Raw genomic sequence first — 18,516 nt, 5'->3', positions numbered from 1 at the left:
CCCTCCAATGAGGCCTTGAAGTTCAGAGGATTCCCTGTCACCCCCACCGCATCTCTCCCAGTAAAAGTGACCCCTATCAGCCAGTCCCCTCTCAGGCACAATATGGAGAGGCTGTGATTGTGCGCCTGTGGGATTTGACTTCTTCCTTGTTTTAATTTTGCGTGTGTTCCCAAAGAACTTGGAATTAAATCGCAGAGCATCAGGGCTTTGCTGAGGTCCCCTCTCCCCCCCCCCCCCGCCATTTAGTTTATACTAGGTTTCCTATAGCAGGTGCAAGATGAACATACAAAGCCTGCTGTGAATTCTCACGGTGCCTGAGAAAATACAGATTTTCTACCTATCCGGTGCTACAACATGTATTGGGATTGTGTTTTCTTCAGGCAGGGGAAGGGCGCTCCCGAGGTCTATCAACTCTCTCATTGAGGATTAAAGACACAATCCAGATCCTTTGTGATGGTTAGATTGATCAGAAACTTTTCTGTAATATTTCCTGTTTGGTTTTTTTAATGTCATGTACTGTTTTGCTAGCAGCAAACTGGCAACAATCGATTTTTGTGGACAATATTTGATCTTAAATTACATTTTAACAGCAAGCAGTAGTCATATTTTGTTTATACTTCCTACTCCATATATCCCCTTAAATCACCCAACTGTCTGCCATTTCTACTTAATTAAAAACGATACATTTTAATTAACATACCTGGCAATATTCTCTGTTCTGTATGTGAGATAGGAACCAGAGGCCCTCCCATAAATGTGCTTCACCTCTAAGCTACCTCTAGACTGGTATAAACCTTATAGACTCCAAGATTTCGATTATCTGAGAACTTGGAAAAGTTGTGTCAGGTAGGATGAAATAATTTTTTCCAGTATCCGGTCTCCTACACTAAAACTGAACGAATTAAGCAGATAAAAATGTAAAACTTGCACTAAAGAGAAATGATGTCCATTTTCATCTTAAATTAATTTGTAAGATGTTTTCAGGAGCATCTCTATCCTCTGTCCATCTGAGAATCAAGTTCTTCCTATTTCTAGTGCTGGGATTAAAGAAAAAAAGAAATTCACAACTGTAAAATACCTGCACATTAATATATATCTATATAACTATACACACACACAAAAAATATTTTGTTAGTGTCATTAAATTGGTAAAAACATCCCCCAACCTCAGTCCAATGAACATTCCTTCAGTCAAACCCTATAGCAACAAATAAAATCATCCCGATGATACAAGGGCAGCAGCATTTAATTTATGTGTTAATTCATGGTGAGGAGGAAACATTTAATTCATTGACAAGCTGTCTGCGGTTTAAACCAAAAGCAGCAAATGCTAAACAGCAGACAAGCCCAGACTCCAAACCTGTGTTTTCAGTAACAATATTATTATTATTATTATTTATTATTAATTATGACAATAAGTTTTAATGTAACAAGCTCGAACCATCTCAAAGAGGGAATGTTAACACGATAGATTTGAAAAATAAGATTGGAATTAAACAGTTCTGCACATTGCAGCTCTTACTCCTGGTCGCACATACAGTTCAGCTCCAAAATGAGTCACTAAGTGTCGCTGTTGTCCACAGCAGCTCTGCCAGCTCCACTCAACGCGAAATAGGTTTCAATTGGGCTTCAGCGTCAAATGCAGCCCTCGCTCCCACTCTTTAAAAAACAACACAAAAATAATCGTCACATTATCCAGATATTTACTTCTATTTGCGACACACACATTTAACAAACTCTGTAATATTTCTTCACGTTTTATTTTTTTTTTATCAGGGCTTGATGTTTTAATTTTCCAATAGCATCAGACTCTCATCGGAGACCGATTTAAAGTATAAAAGGGAAACAAATGAATTTTGTGTCATAAACATCCTAGCAGTGACAAAGTCTCCTATATTTGACACGTGTTTGTGTATGTAATATAGATATAAATATTTTCCATCATGTCTCACACCCGGTATATAAATCTCTAGTGGGTATTGTGTATGATACAAACACAAAGATGTCGTGTGTAATGTTTTTCACGTTTAGTTCTATATCTGTAGACTGGTGTAATACATTTTATATAAGAAGTGGAGCGTGAACTTGATAGATTAGTTAAACAAACAAAAAAGACGTTTTTCTTCTTCAGCACTTTTAGCATAGTCCCAAAGTGTGTCAAATTCTCAGCTCTACAGTTACATAAAACAACTTTTTTATCGTTGGCTGGTTTCTTTTATTTTCTTTTTAATAATGTGGTCTTTGTTTTGATATTCCCGGAAATTGAAATTTACATAATTATTTTTTTCTTTTCTGATATTTTTACATGCAGGGGGGGGGGTCAATGTATTCTTCCCCCCTCCATTTTGTTCGTTAATGGAAATTATCGTGCGTTGAAAGAAAGGGAGACAGATTTATTTGTTCATTGCAAAATCCATCTGAACATTGCAAAACGTGAGCCATTCTACTTGGCGGAGTTTGTCCATTAAAAATAACGCATTCCTTATACAATATCAATGCGCACGATTTTGGATTAAACTGTTGTCTTTAATTTACCACAGAGCATATTACAGTATCATTGAATGTTTTAAAAAAAAACTGTCTCGAGCACAACTCAGTTCGAAAATCAAAACTGGGCTTTTTGTCAAGTCAAAATTAAAGCCATTCTAATGCCAGCCCTTCCAGAACATCACATTCAGTGTTACACCGGGAACGAAAAAAAACCCCCACAACGGTTTATTCCCCAAATTAAATGCCCCTTTGAAATCTAAACATATTTTTAAAGGAAGGGGGGATTCATCGGGTCTGTGCCTCTCCACAGCAGCTGCCGTTTGAAGCCATAACCCCTAGTGCTGTCAACAACTGTCCAAGCTCTTCCTTTTCTCCCCTCTTTTTGGAAGAAGTAAACAAGCATGTTACCTTAACATGATCGCAATAAACAAGCCAGACAATGGGGACACGGGGACTTTGCTTAACCTCGCATGTCCTTCTTCATTGAGATAGACCAGACCCGCATTGTTAGCATCGTGCTTCAGAGGGAAAAGAACAAAATCTAAAGGTCAGGGGTCAAGGACTTTCCCATTCTTCTTTCGTTTATTTCTCTGCCCTTTTCACTCAGGGGATCATAAAGAGGTCGCCTGGTGGCACAGAAGGGCTCCCGTGGATTCCTTTACTTGAAATAAGGGTGCCTGTGAGCAAATACATCCGATCTCTCGCTGGATCCGAAGCTAGATACCCAGAGCTCGACAGAGCCACACGCAGCTTGCACCCCGCTCTATAACAGCATGGTAACATTATGCATTTTCTCTGTGTATACATGTGCTCGAATATCACCATGCCTACTGCACGTCAAAGGGCAACTGATCATGCCACGGAGCCTTTTGATTTCAAAACAAAGGAGGAAGGCTGAGGAAGGCCCCCGTACTATTATAAAGGGTGGGCAAGGTTTGAATTTCAACTTGTCTCCTTCTAGTATACTTGTAAGGGTAAGCAAAAATACCCACATGTATTGAATGGGTTAGCGATAGAAAACGGAATCTGTCTAGGAGAGAATTACCTGTAAAATGGATGGGGAGGGGGGGGACATTTTAAAATGTACTTTTCCTGGGGCTGATGGCACCACATAATGGGAATCTTTTTGTTGGTTTATCGGGTTGTTTTATTTATCCCGCAGGCGGCTGTGTAGTATCCAACATACCATTTTGAAAGGAAATATTGTAGGGATCCCTTCAATGTGGACTGTAAGATATGAATACACCGAGCAAATCCTTTATTAAATAAGCACCATACGGGCATTTGCAAAATGGATGGACTGGTGGGTAATATAGTTACACCCTGAACGGCTAGATATATTAACCGCGGGCATGCAGATTAACGGGTGTGTAACTAGACAGCCGTAGGGGGAGAACCTGGTAACACAGTGTGTGTGTCACACACCCGGGAAAGAGAGACGTGTTGTAGAAAGATTCTCGGCACGGCCTAAACTCTGACCAGGGCCATAGAAATGTCTGTGTCCTCCCCAGCTCTCCTTTGCTTACCAGGCTAAGGAAATGACACTGCCTCGAGCCTGCTGCTGCCCAGCGAAAGGGAATAAACGCCAGGCAAGAAGAGGCTTTCCAGGGCCGGCGCCTGGAGAATATTCGCCGCCTCTGCAAGGGAAAGTGCCCTGGGAATCGGAGCTCAGGGAGGGAAGCGGCAGCGCCCGGGGAAGTCAGAACGGCGTGAGCAGGTGCCTGGGTGTCCAGGGGATGCGGGGCCGAGCAGCGTCCTGAGCCGTGCCTCTTACTGGAGGGCCGAGAAACTGAAAAATGCCGCATCGGACAACGGGGGGTTGGACCCGAGGGATCCCCCGTTTGTCGCCCAGCTGCCCAGGCGTTTGTGGCTCCGCCACTAGCAGAGAGAGTGTGGATCCCTTAGCCCCAGCAATCCGCCGTGCTCCCGTCGCAGCGCTGGGCAGAGTCCTGAGCCCGGGCTGGTCCATCGCTTAGCAGGGCTGATGGCCGGGCAGGCTCCCACAACTCCCTGGCTGAAGGGACAGCGGCTTGTTTGGAAACAAACCCTGGAGGAGGCAATTCCGCCTGGCGATCGGTCTTTCTAGGTTCTGCAAATGCTGCTTGTCCGGGTACATCCGCGTCCCCTTCCCCTTTCCATCTCCCGCGAACTGGCACCGGTTCCCAGCCGAGTCCAGAGCCACAGGCCGGGCTGTTAGTAACAGGGTGGGATTTCCAGGTTGTCCCCTGGATCTCACCACAGAGCGCCCATAGAATTCAGCCCGGCTACCAGTTTTCGTCCTCTCCCCCCGGCCCTGTCCCATCTCTGCCTTTCATTCAATGTGCCTCAGAAAAGAACCACTAGGCTCGGGGAAAGTTTCCTAGGCGAGAGAGAGCCCGCACGCCAGGCACCCAGCTCGCTCTGCCCGGGCTGCCAATGGCTCTCTCCTGCGTGCGGTTCGCCCCCATCTTCCTCTCTTTCCAAGAGCAAACTTTAAACCAGGTGGGCACCGCAGCCATTCGCTTCTCCCCCCGCCTTTTAAAAATAATTTCACACGCCCCCCCCCGCCCGCCTGTCTCTCCCCATCACAGGAGGAGCCAAGGGGAAGAGTTTATAGAATTTCTTTTCTTTCTTTCTCTCCCTTTTTTTCAGGGGCAGAGGCATAGGAGAGCTGGAGCTGCCAACGTATTTTATAGGTGACGTATGGGCCTACGTGGGAAGCCTGTGCCCAAGTGCCACATCTTATAGGCTTTTTCTCCTGAAATGACATCTCCCTGAAGTTCTCACCTCCCCCCCCGCCCTTCAGTCTGAAAAAGCAGCCCCCTTCTTCTGCTCAGGAGACAAGCCCCAGAGCTCCAGAAGTGGAGAGAGAGCGGGAGGGGAGGAAGCTCAGACTAGATGTGTGGGGGGGGACCCTCCCTTTTGGGGCTCAGGGCTAGCCGAGCAAGCCAGACGGCGAGGCGAGAGGCTGGACAGCAGGTGGACTCCCCAAGGTAAGTCACCCCTCACATTTGGATGCGTTTTTTAAAGCGGAGGCGGCAGCTATTAATGTCCTCGGCTAATGCCCTGCAAACTCGGTGCCTTCTGTGACACCGTGTGCACGGCTCTTTAACTGAGTTGGATTAAAAGGGAAGGAGGGAGGGGAAATGCCCAACAGCCCCACTGGTTCCTCCGGGTCCTGAAATTAAGTACCGCAGCCCCCCTAGAACCCTTCCTTCCGCGGCAGGTCCTGGGTTTAGGATGGGTTTGTTTGCCAGCTAAAAACAAGCAAACAAACAAAAACCCAGAAGCGCGTGCGTGTGTTTAAAGTCTTTTAAGGCTGCTGATTGTCTTTCCCCTGGTGATGAAGTTCGGGTTATCCCCGCTCTCCTTTTGCAAAGGCGCTCACACTCTGCAGACACCTTTGTCCATGTTTGTTTTGGTCCGGGATCTGTTTCTCCTGGTGCACTGGAAATCGAAGCTCTGCGGGCGCGTGTATATATAATCTATGTTACATATGCCGTGGGTAGTAACTGTTCATTCCCTCCAGAAAGAACTGGGATACGCAGCAAATAAGCCCTGCTCCCCAGCCTAGCACTAATTTCGGTGTGTGCCTGCCTAAATTCATTCAAGCTTGGCTTGGCAATAAGCTCTCTCAATAGGGGGACAATAGAGCCCCAGTGTGACCTGAACAAAGAATTTGAAAGTAGTTAAATTGCAGGACACGTCCGCTGCCTGGGTGCTTGAATTTTTTTTTTAAAAGGAGAAAAGGAAAGGAGGGAGACTTTTCTTTGGGCTGGTGAGAAAATGCTCAGGGTAAAAGTTGGTTTGGCGTCTTCATTTCAGCGGCAATGGAGCAGAGCTAATTCAATAGGAAACGGGGGGATTTTTTAATGAAAAGACCGCCAGGGTTACAACAAAGTTAAGCTCTTGTGAATTAATTATTAGGGCAAATAAACTTTGAAGGGGGGGCGGCTTTAGCATAAAGGGGTGCGATTTATTGTTATTTTAATGTTTAATGACAATGCAATGCGATTTCGACCTAGACCGAGCAAAGGGATTTCTGGCGATTCCAGGAAAGATGTATGGATAAATAATCGAACAACTGATTTAGAATAAAATACTGTCAAATCCAGAGAGCTTTGATTTCTATTCGCCACGTCTTTTGCCTGATTTCTTATGGCAACTTTCAGATGCAAAAATCTAAAAGCAATCCGGGTGAGGAGTTATGTTGCTTTAGATAGCCTGTTTATTTAATATGATATCAAACAAAATAATACAGCGTATGGTATCTCCACGGGGTTTAAAATAATTGTTTCAAGGCTAGGAAAGAGCTAGGAGGCAACACAAATAGGGAATGGGAAACTGGGCTGGAAAGATTTTTAAATAAAAATTAAAGCAATCTGTAATGCAGGAAATCTAGAGAAAGAAGGCAAGAAAATGCAGAGAGGGAAAGGTTTTTAAAGGATAGCGGGTTTTTTTTTAAAAAAGAAGGTTGCATGACAAAATTAAAGGAGGGAGAGAATGAAAGAAAGAGAAATAGGAGAGAAGGAAGAGAAGAAAAGGAAAAGAGGAGGGAGAAAGGGAAATGAAGAGGGAAACAGCGAAGGAGAAATTAAAGCTCCTTTTTCTATGCCCCAAGAATAAAAAGCTAGTGGAAGCCTGGACATTTCTAATTATACGTGTCTGCCATTGGATGGCAGGGAAGCGGACTGCAATGGGTTAACTTGATTGCTCATGAACTTGGCCTGTCTGTCTGTCTGGATTTTGATGGATGGGTAGACCCCGCTGACAAGTTCAGCCGGCGGGACCTCCCCTGCTGCTCCAGCGGACTGGAAAGCCAGGAAAGCGGCTCAGAGCTGCAGCCCTGCGCCCTGACACCCAGCACCCACTTTTGCTCTCTGCATGCTGCCGAATGGGAAAGCGGCGCCCTTACCCCCCCCCCCAAAAGTTCCCCATCCCTGCGCTTTATGCAGCCCTGAAAATCCCGCCGATCCACCTGCTGTTGAGGAAGGCTGGGACTATAATAGCCTCATGCCACAGCCACTGTGCGTCGGGCCATTGCAGAGCTTCCAGGCTGGCCCGAGAGCTTTGTACTTTGTTAATCTGAGTTAATTTTCAGCATTTGGACAGCGGATAGGAAAGCGAACCGGGGGAGCCGCAACATTTCCAGGGAAGAAATGACATTGACCCAGGGAAATTGTCTTGTGTTGTCACAATGGAGTAGAATTAGTGGCAATGTTCTGAAGGGGGGAATTAACAAAACACCCCAATCGGCTGGAAGGGGCAGGGGAGAAGCGGCGATCTGGTTGACTGGGGAAGGCGATGTTGCAGTTGGGGTGATTAGAATTTCTTGCTCCTAAACGCAGAGAGAGGAGCATTGTTTTCTCACTGCCTATGGCAGGGGGGTGAGGTAGAGAGGGAGGCGGGTGTCTTGCTATCTCGCCCATCTCCCTCTCGGTATTTTCTGTGTGATGTGGCTGACGATATTACTGTGAACATGCAGAGAGGCACATGTACAATGGGATGTAAATACCCTTCAGGAGCTATAGATATTGGGATCCTAATAATATTATTAGGATTGAAATGCAGAATCAAATGCAAACCCTATACAATAAGCTATTCCGAGAGGCATTTATGACCCAAGCCTGGTCATGAGATATGCTGAAATCTAGGAGAAATGCAATCGCAATCCAAACCCCAGTTAGCTCGGGTGGGTTTGGGGCTGGCATGCACTCCCCTAACTCCACCCCTCCGACTCCCCACCCCAAGAAAACTAGAGCGAAGCATTTACCTTCCCAGAAATCAAATCTCTGCCTTTCAGTTTAGCGGCTAACCAGGGAGGTTTGAGGGGTTCACTGGAGAGCTGGACTTTTAAAAGGCTTCCCGAGCAGCCTATCAGATTAAGAATTGCCAGGGTTTAATTGGAACGCCTTCGGAGCCTTAATTAAAGGGTAAGATCAGGGGGCTGCGCTTCCCGTTTGGTGGAGACTGCAGGCGCCCCCCCCCACAGCCTTTCTTCTCCCCCCCCCCAGCTTCCCTCCTCCCCTCTGCCATGGTTGGAGTGAGTAAAACGCTGCTGGGCTGACGTCACTGCGGGCTCAGCCTGCCAGCAGCGGAGGCTCGTGGAGAGGAACCAGAGCCTGGAGCTAAGAGAAGCTGGGAAGACGCACGGAGCCCAGCCAGGGCTCCTTCCTCTCTTGCCCGCGCCTCGCCGCCAGAGAGGTCCGGGTAGAGGCCGAGCCCCGGCAGGAGGAGCCGCTAGCGGGGATCAGCGCCCGCCTGGCTGGGGATTGCCACGGCCTCCGCCTCGCTCGCCTTCCCAGGGATCGCTGCCGCCTGCTTCCTTCCTTCCCTCCCCTTCGTCCACGCCTGGCCGCGGAGTGTAAGTGTGCGCTCGCCCCTGGCCGCTGCCTCTCCGCCTCCCCGGCGCGGCTGGCGTGGGGTCGCTCCTCGGAGGAGGAAGGGAGACTTACTTTGGGGGCAGCAGGGGGGCAGCGTGAGGGGATTTGGTACAATGACCCCCCCCGGCTTCCAGTGGGGCTGGCTTGAGGCCGGGGGAGCTCGGCTCTTGGGGGACTCACTTGGGAAGGGGCGATTCCGCCCTGCTCTTGGACGTGCCGTTTAAACAAGCGAAGGGCAGAGGGATGGAGCTGTCGCTCTGTGTGCCAGGCGAGGTGTGTGTTTGGGGACGGGGCTGTAGGCTTGACCGGTTGGCACAGTGAAGCGTGACAAGGCCGTGGTCAATGGAAACTCTTTCTTCTTCCTTCTTCAATCCCACGGCCAAGTCCATACGCTGTGTGTTGGGGGGGGGGGGGGAGAAGAGGCATGATCCGGGGCCAAACAGGAATCGGGCGGCTCTGGGTCCAATGCACGATTATGGATGCTTTAGAGAAGGAGGCTAAGCAGAAATTGAGGGCAAAAATATAATTCCAGTAGGCGACTGTGTATCTATTGGGGTAGCATCTCTCGCTCCCTCTTCCCCCAGGGAAAGGTCATAGGAAACAACCCAGGGCGAGAAAAGGGACCTTTGTTGTAAAAGGGATAATTTGTAGGGATGCCTTAGAATATGTAATTTGGGAAATAGATCAACTCCTATTCCTTTTGGAATTTTTGTTTCTCTGAGACCCATTGGATGAGCTGGGGTCAGAGTCTGCTTCCAAGGTTTTCAGCTGATCGGATGCCCGAGAAGTTGGTAATTTACAATCAGAGCTTTTGTCATCGGCTTTTGGAAGGTGTCTCCATTAAACTCTAGACTAATCCAGCTGTGATTTAAACAATCTTAACAGGCGTGGTGCGAATGTGTGTCTGTTATGTAGTGTCCATTTTATTACAGTGTTCAGAACAAACAAAGCGGGTTCTAAGCTTATACTGACCCATATCTAAGTGTGTGTGTGTGTTTCTCTCTCTGTGTGTAATACAGAATAGAAAAGGATTGGCTATGGCTCTGAAATATCAATAGATCTCAATAGATATTTTTAGAGACGGGTTAATATTAAGGTGAATTAAAATTTTACCGAACCTTTAAAATAAACGGAAAGGGGAAAAAAATTTAGTACTGAGGGCCCGTGATTCCATCTTCCGGGCCTAGAGTTAAATAAAATAACAAAAAGGGAAGTTTCACCTTCTGCGAAGTGGCCTGTCTTGCGAACTGGGTGTCAGACAGAAGAGAGGTTTGCGGTTACATGCACTTTGCTTGAATGATTACAGTCGCTGAATTTCAGAAATTATTAAAGTGGATCCCTGCAATTTTGCATTAGAAAAAATGTCGAGGACAGTGTTTAACTTCCCAGATATTCACTGTCACATGTATACTGCCCTTTGAGTTGTTCCATTTAGGGACTGAATCCCAATGAATGGTTATATTGGAAACCAAAGTGACCATTGAATGCACTTCTTTTGCTAGAAATCTCTCCTCACTTTCCTCCCTCTTTTCCCTTTTTCTTTTCTTTATTTTTTTCCTACAGCTTTTCGGGATGGTTCATATTACCCCATTCTCCAATTTTTTTTGTTTTAACTTCTTAAGCTCGGGTTTCAAATGAATGGAACAAATAGAACCATTTTAGGCCACAGCCTCAAGCATGCATACGGTTGTATGTAGCAGAATGTGTGTATGGGTATACACATTATAGGCTGCGGCCTAAAATCACACACACTCACAACTGTATGGATTTTGTATACTCAGACAGCCCGCAAAAGAGCAGGTCACCCCAGGGAAAATTTCATAGTTTATGTATCGATTTCAAATCCCTGACGATATGAAGAGAGCGATACCCCTTGTGCCATTGTTGCTCTGTTTCTCAAGTGCATGGCTTGCATTGATATGGCTCTTAATTACTAAATAAAGCAACACGTTTCCTAAATGCCCACCGGGAGCTGCAGCTTCAGTATAAAGTTGGCAAAGCCCCGATTGAGAGAGGCAAAGAAAAACAATTAAGACGAGATGCACTCGAGACTTCAAGGAACTGGGGTTACTCTAGGTTGGCTAAAAATAACTTCTCCTAATTAAAGAAAAGTGACGTCAGACGTGCAGGACGTAGAAAGGGGAAAGGCAGGGGGCTCTTTACAGGATATCAAATTAAATGATTCAGGAGCGGCCTGATTATTACACGAGGATTTCAAGGAGTGGAGAAGCAGCGTTTCTTTATGCTGGCTGCTTCACAACTAGGCTGGCACGGGGGACATTTCAGAGGCTCGGATTGTGGGCATGTGATGCTCCATTGATTCCTGGGTGCGAAATACACACTAGAACACACTGAGCATCTGTATCTTTCGCCAGCTCTCTGCACCCCCAGAGTCGCAACATACACAGATTTGTTAATTTCACAGGGCAGTGTATATGTGCCGCCCGCGGGCACGTATACATGCTCCCGAGCACACGGAGACGGGGCGCTGTTGTTATGCAGGCAGGAACATATTTCTGCACACACACACACACACACACACACACACACACACACACACACACACAGACATGCATCCCCTTTATCCATAGCTCCCTCTACATCTCTAAATATAGATACCCAGAGACCGGCACGCACAGCGCCCTGGCGATGGCTATGTGTTTGCCAGTGAAAGCTGCTCGTTCATTTCCAGTTACGTCTCTGCACACCCAGCCACAGCAAACCGGTATTTCTGCTGGATCGGACCGGGCCGTCAGGGAGATGGGGCTGTGGAGCGCATTATCCGGAGCAGAGAGCCTGCTTGATTGGAACCTGGAGGAACCACAGACGCGTGCCCTTGTAGCAGGGCCTCTCCCACATCCAACACACAGGAATGGGGAGCGTGTGGCCGAGCCGCGCGGTCTATCTGGCCTCTGCTGCGCGGCACTGGATTTCATTCAGGCCTGATGGATTAGTTAGGTAGCAGGAGCCCCCTGATCAGGTGGGTTCAACCCCCATTGCCTAAGGCTTGCCGGGCTGCAGTGTCTCCCCAGCCCACCCCCGGGAGAGAACCCCTCCGGTGCGCCGGAGGGGGCCTGGCTTGGGCTGGGATCTCTGGAGAATATCTGGATCGGGGGACAGTCCGCGGCGGGTTTTGTTGCAGGCTCGGGATGGAGCTGGCGCTGGAGGGGGCTACTCGAAGCCCTGCTAGGGAACAGCGGCGCCGGGGGGCTGGCAGCAGGCTTGCAGCACCATGGTCAGGGCCACTGCTCGGCGGCGGTAGCTCTGTGCCCGGCCCGGGCGGAAGGAGTCTGGGCTTGTTTCCTGGCTCCAAGGCAGCCTGACAGAATGGAGCCACGCGATGTATGTCAGCGCCGGGGCGGCTCGCTCCGCATCCTCTCGGAATAGAGGGCTGGGGCGAGGCAGCTGGCCTGATGGCACACAAATGAAAAGGGGCCCCGGGTCGCTTCATTCACAGGCGCCTCGGCTCCTTTTCCTGCCCGAGGGTTAATTCTAGAATGTCCCCGCGTCCACATTCCGTCCGTGGATTCATTCCACCATGAACTGGATTAAACCAACGGCAGCCGTGTAACCAGGTCTCGGAGTGAGATGCCCTCTTCTGTGGGCAGAGGCATTGCTGCCTATTGAGAAACTGCCAGCTGCCAAGTTTGGGAACTCGGGGGGCAGCTGAGATGGATACGGCTTGTTTTAAAATAGGGGTCATTTTTTTTTAAATCAGGCAAAAGTGGTGTTTGTATGGGTCCATTTTATTCGTACGTGACCAATGACTAACGGTGGCTCTGCAGGAAGTGATGGGAGAGCTGTGCGAGGGTTGTTTTAATAGTTGATGTTCTAGTTATTCAGATTTTAAAAGTGAATTCTCCCTCTGCATCTGATCTATCTATCTATCTATCTATCTATCTATCTATCTATCTATCTATCTATCTATCTATCTATCTATCTATCTATCTATCTATCTATCTATCTATCTATCTATCTATCTATCTATCTATCATAGTTATGGGTATGTCTCTAGCTCTCTCTGTGTATATATGTTTAAAATCTATGGCTATCTCTCTATATTTACATATAAATACAATATTGTTTGGGGCGATTAAAATAGCCCCATTGAGGCTCTGACATCTCTCGGCGAGAAAAGGGAAAGAGAAACAAAGGCGCCGATAAGTAAAAAATGTATCCCGGTGTCGTTCCAACTCTGGGACATCCCCGCCGGATTAATTTAATGAGCATTTAAATATAGAGAAGAAAGCCGCAAACAGGGATTAACCTCCTAAATCCCGTTTCCCAACATTTCCATCGGTCTCGGGAAAGGCCTGCTCCCTGATGTGGGGGTCGAATCCGGTCCCTGGGTTCCCCGGCGCCAGGCGCTGGGATGAGCGGAGGCCGAGCGAGCCGGCGGCTGGGCTGGTTTTGTAATGTCAGCTACAAGCAGGAATGAGTTTGAGTCCAGTGTTCCAACTTGATCTGGTTTCTTCAGATGCCTCTTTTAGCTGCCCCGGGGACCGGATCTACAAAGGCTTTGACTTGCCTTCCACCCAGGAATAGCGGCCTGTGGGAGGCGAGTCCCAGAGAGCTACGCTCATACTGGGGGGTTTCCCCTTCCTTTGCCCACAGTGAAATCCTTGACAAACAGAGCAATCGAACCCTGCCATTGGCCTGGCTGCGTCCCCCAGCCTGCTTGTTAGTTATTTGCAGTATACCAAGAAGCCATTTTGTGAGCATCCTGCTTAAATTGCACCAAAAGAGCCACTTTCTCTCAGGTAGGATGCCTCCCCCTGTCCATAGCAGTAGGATGGAGGTGTGCCCTGGTAATACACATCCTGCCACTGTACAGAAGAGCTGGGTATTTTACTAAAAAACCAAACACAATGCAGTAAAAATTACTTGGAAATATGATCCGCTTTTCTTGCCGGAGGTGAAATAACAGAGGCCATGAGGATCCCCCCTCAATGTATCTGGTCATCCCAAAAACAATTCCTATCCCTCATGCAGAATAGACACCCCGGGTAGGAGAGTTAGAAAGAGGCCCGCTCTCCTCATTGTTCTATGTAATGTCTACATTAGAGAGAGCAATCGAAAGCTTTATTCGTTACCCGGTCAAAGTGAGACCAAGCGCCCTCGCACTGTCTAGTCCTGCCTGTTTTTTGGGTTTTGGCTTTTAGTATTTAACGGTGTGCTACAATCCAAATGTTCTTCCTCGGTGCAATGAGGCCAAGAAAATGTATTTTTTTAAATGATTGTATATTTCGTTCAGGTGTTATTAGCTAATAGCCCGTCATTAGCACCCGACTTTTTGAGTACAGAATGAGCATTAAGGTAAGTAAATAGTGTAACCCCAAAATTCCAGGTAGGAAAACTGAGGCAAGGGAGTTAAGGGATTTGCCCCAGGCTACACAACGAGTCGGTGGCAGGGTGGAATTAGCTCTAAGGCAGTTCCTAGTCCTATGTGTAGTGAACTAGGCAACTGCTGCTTGCGTGCTACCAAATGCACACAATGACACACAGAATGCCTGGGTACACAAATGCAGATAGTGGGAGAGTTTTTCTTTGGCGTGCCTATATCACTGAGTGGCTGGATTGCACAGAACATATCAAGAAAGCGAGGGAGGTGCTAGCCCTAAATCTATATTCTTTAGTCCCAATGTGCCGGCTTGTGCCGTATGCGTCCAGGTGAAGAGACTCGTCAAAGCTGTCTGTCACCAAATGCCTCTCAGGCTTGCAGCTAAAAATCTCGGGCTAGAAATATGAAAAGAAAACATGTGAGGGGTTTGGGTTGATGCAGATTTCATTGCTCAGGAAGATTAAAAACATTTGGTCTCTTCGGGGCTGTGCGAAGGAGCCCAGAGACGGGAGAATAAACAAAGACGGCTTTAAAATACATAGCTGTATACGGACTGAATTAACAGGTAATAGAAATGTGCTCCCTTTAGAAATTTGAACGAGGGAAAATCTGATTGACTATTGCACAAGAAAGAGAGAAATAACTGGCGTATTGTAAAACGCGTGCTTAAAGACACCGAATTCATTCATTGGGGAAGTGCCAAAACCCAGCGCGGAGCTTTCATTATTCCAGGGTTTTATACAGTTGTCTCTAAATATGAGCTGATAGAGTTGATCTTTTAGCTTTTAACCTGATTGAGTTTCCAGTTAATTTCTGAAGCGTTGGGAGGGAGGGAGGGAGAGAGAGAGAGAGAGAGAGAGAGAGAGAGAGAGAGAGAGAGAGAGAATGAAACTATCAGCCTAGAATTGCAGGGAATCTGGATGTTTGTGCTTAGCCGGTGCCTTTTATCTCTCTAATCTGCGCATTTTACATATTCTCTGTTTTGCAGAAGGTCACATTTCCCCTCCCCATCAGATCTAAGGAAGCACTCGCTAGAAATGGAGGGAGATTACGTATTTGTTGTTGATGTTGCGTTTAGGTCAGATGACCCAAGATAATCACATTTACCTCGTGTATTCCTCACATGTGCATTACATGCCGCTACATACATGCCGCGTTAAAAGCCCGTGTTCGGAACGCAGAGAGATGAGGATGTGAAGTAGCAGAGAAGAAAGGGAATTGCATGTTGGTAAAGACGTCGCTTTAGAGTCATTTTCCATGTCGGATGATAGTTCTATTAGAAGTGGTGTAGCAGAGTCCCAGTTAGTCCTGGGATGCGATTCACACTGGGCGGTGGGGCTCGTGAAGCTAAGTTCCTCCGTCCGATTGCCCGTTCTTTTTTTGGGGGGGGGGAAGGGAGCGCGTGCACGTGTGAGTGTGTTGGGTGCCTCGCAGGATACGCGTGGGTGATGTTATTTCCCCCCCACTGAAAATGTTCCGTGGCCAGTAACACCCCCGCCTTCACACTACATAAATCGGCGCTCTGGGTGAAATGGCAAGATTGGAAAAGAATGACTTGATTAGATCCCAAACTAAAAAAAAAAAAACCTTATAGCCACAACCCATTCTAGTCCACCTGAACCAGTCGCTGTTTTCCCCTTGTACCGGGCTTTGCAAGGGCTCCCTCCAGCAAAGACAAATGGACAGGTCACGTTGAGATCTTCGCACTAAATTTCCGCTACCTTCCAGTCCCACCCGCCACCCTCATCACAATGATATACATTACTAGACAAGGCTGGCCAAATCCAGGCCATAGCTAGGGAGGTGGGGAATGCCCTGAACTTTCCCCATTCCCTGTGCCAAACTGGTGCAGGGATATTACTTGTAGTTTCTCCTACGACTTTCCCCACTTCCTTGAGAGGGACCTAACCTCCCAGTCCGGAACGGATGCACTGGTCTAGACGCTGAGCATCTCTTTGGTGGGAAGGGTGGAAAGGTTTGTTGATGTGGCTGAGAACTTGCAGTTTAAAAAAGTTTAGCTGAAATATTGTTGGGGTTTAATTGTTGGGAGGGAAAAAAGAGCGGGAAGGAGCTCTGATTTGAATGCAAGGCCTCTCATTGGCTCTGCCCGTGGTGATGTCACTTCCCAGAGGGGTGATTAACATTAGAAAAGAGTCGAAGTTGGTCAGCAGTGAGTGAGAGAGAAGCTCTCTCCTTGTCCGGCATCTCAGCCCTCAGTGCATGACTGCCATGCAATCCAGCTACTTCCCCTAGCGTGTCTCACCTCTACGAAGCGATGGATGGGCTCCAGAGGTGCTGAGGGCCCCTGCAGCAGCAGCTCCATCCCAGCGAGAGCCTGCAGAGCAGAGCAGAGCATGCCCCTGTCTTTCCATTGAATGAATTGCGTTCATAGGTTTCTCTCTCTCTTTCTCTCTCCCCTTCTTCTCCTCTGGTGGCAGACAGAAGAACGCCGCAGCCGGGCCCCGGTCCTTACCCACCCCGAGAGCTCTCCAGCCTTTGGCGGCCCTTGAGAAGGAGGGCTGTTTCTGTCTTTGGTTATCTAGCTGTATGAGTGTTATTAAGCCATCATAAAGCTAGATAACCGAAAGTAGAAATGACTTCCAACCCTTCCTGGAGCTGGGAAGCCAATGGGCAAGGAGGGACGTGGAGCCAGACGCGCCATGGACCTTGGAGCAGAGCAAGGTTAATCCCAGATCATCTCCGACCTTCTGCCAAGGATTCGCCGGAGTCCTTCCAGAGCCAGGTAAGTTTCTGCAGTCTCTGTTGTGGAGCTCTCAGAAACGCCCTAGGGGATGTTTTGCCTTTTTCCTTCCGGGCAGCTGAGTGGCAGGAGTATTGCCCCAGCCTAGGGAGCAGGATGAGAGGGGGCAGGAAGCGGTCAGGAAAGGTGAGCTGCGAAACCAATGTTTTTACTGCCCAATGCATCGTTTCGCCCCAATCTGGTAAACGTGCCATGGAATTCGCTCCTGGATTAGGGGATGGAAATCGGCTCTCGTGTGAGACAGTCGAAAGGGGAGGAGGGGATGGGGTGCCTTAGACTCAACTCCTTGGAACAATGGCCCTTGATCAAATTTATTCGGCGAGTCAAACCCCGAAGCGCGCATTAGCATTCGGATTTTTTTGGTCTGGGTTTGATTCAAGTCTCCCAAGCTTTGCCCCTCCGAGAGGTCAAGTTCTTGATAATTTGATCACTTTTCATGCGCCTTGGCAGCTGCTTTTGTGTGTAGTTGGGGGTCTCTGTGCAGAGTGAACTGGAGCAGAAATGAAGAGGGAGGTATTCTCAATAGGAAGGGGGCTGGATCCTAGGGGCAGACCTTAACATTGAGACTCTGCCTGCATACAAACTACCTGCTTTAACTGTTGGGACTTTCTCTCGCCAAGTCGCCTGAATGGTTAACATTCAGAAAGGATTCTTTACCTCCACCGCAAACCCGAGAAGTTGAAAGATAATATATATTACACTGTCTAGCAAATAAAAAAGCAATTGGGAAATCTGCATTCCGTTCCCATGGTAACACAAAGCACCGTGCACCCGGCTAAGTCTCTTCTGGCACATTTTGGCAGCCGATTTGAGGCAAACCGGCTTCTTTGCCTTACTTGGCTGAAGCCAACCCCAACCAGCGAGCAGGAATGAAGGGCGAGGATGCCAATCTGAGGGGCTCCGCTCCCAGCTGCAAAATTACACCCATTTCCCCGGGTGCCTGTGGGTGCTCAGCAGGGAGTGGAAGGGCTTCCATTTGGGGGCGGGGCAGTGTTGTACTGTGCTGCGTTTCCTTAAAAGGGGAGAAGGCTTCGGTTAGATTCGTTTTCCTGAGCAGCAGGAATATCCTTGTGGTTCAGCTCGATGCCAGCAGCCTAGCGGGTGCACCCTGCTGGCTCTGGGGCTTGCCTGAGAGCTGGAAAGCGATGGCCGGCTGTAGCTGCAAACAGGGGCCCTCCCTCCTGCCCAGACAGGGCTGTTTCTGTGACACACACAGTTCTTCATCGGACAGCTCCAGCGTGGTGTACTTTGAATGTAGCTGTGTGGGGGGTATGAACAATTAGCAACCCACTGTGCCCAGATCCCAGGCCCTACACAGCAGGGTATCTCATCCCAGATGGCCTTCTTGCCATCCTTACCTGCAGTACTATGGAGATTTTACCCATGCTGCTGGAAGTTCTCTGAAGGCACCTGACACTGAGAGCTCCAATAAGGTTTACAAGAGCAGTCTTTGTCTTCTTGTTCCCTTTCCCAATTTTACAGCCGGATTTTTTTTTAATTTTTGTGTGTGTGTGTGTGTGTGTGTTTGTTTGCTCTTGGGGAAGCATAGCATGTTACCAGCT

The 18,516-nt window shown here is 48.1% G+C and overlaps 1 long non-coding RNA gene across 1 annotated transcript in view; it reads left to right on the top strand.

The window, feature by feature from the left end:
* Positions 1-5,370: 5,370 nt before the first annotated feature.
* Positions 5,371-18,516, top strand: part of LOC140895033 (uncharacterized) — a 67,139-nt gene continuing 53,993 nt past the window's right edge. Inside the window, exons 1-2 of the long non-coding RNA XR_012154046.1 lie at positions 5,371-5,462; positions 16,632-16,936. This is a non-coding gene — a long non-coding RNA (uncharacterized lncRNA). The remainder of the gene's footprint in view (positions 5,463-16,631; positions 16,937-18,516) is intronic.

The sequence above is a fragment of the Lepidochelys kempii genome, chromosome 10, assembly GCF_965140265.1.
Source record: "Lepidochelys kempii isolate rLepKem1 chromosome 10, rLepKem1.hap2, whole genome shotgun sequence".
NCBI classification, from domain to species: domain Eukaryota; kingdom Metazoa; phylum Chordata; order Testudines; family Cheloniidae; genus Lepidochelys; species Lepidochelys kempii.
The sequence above is the reverse complement of the archived record's forward strand: the minus strand, read 5'-3'. Positions and strand labels throughout refer to the sequence as shown.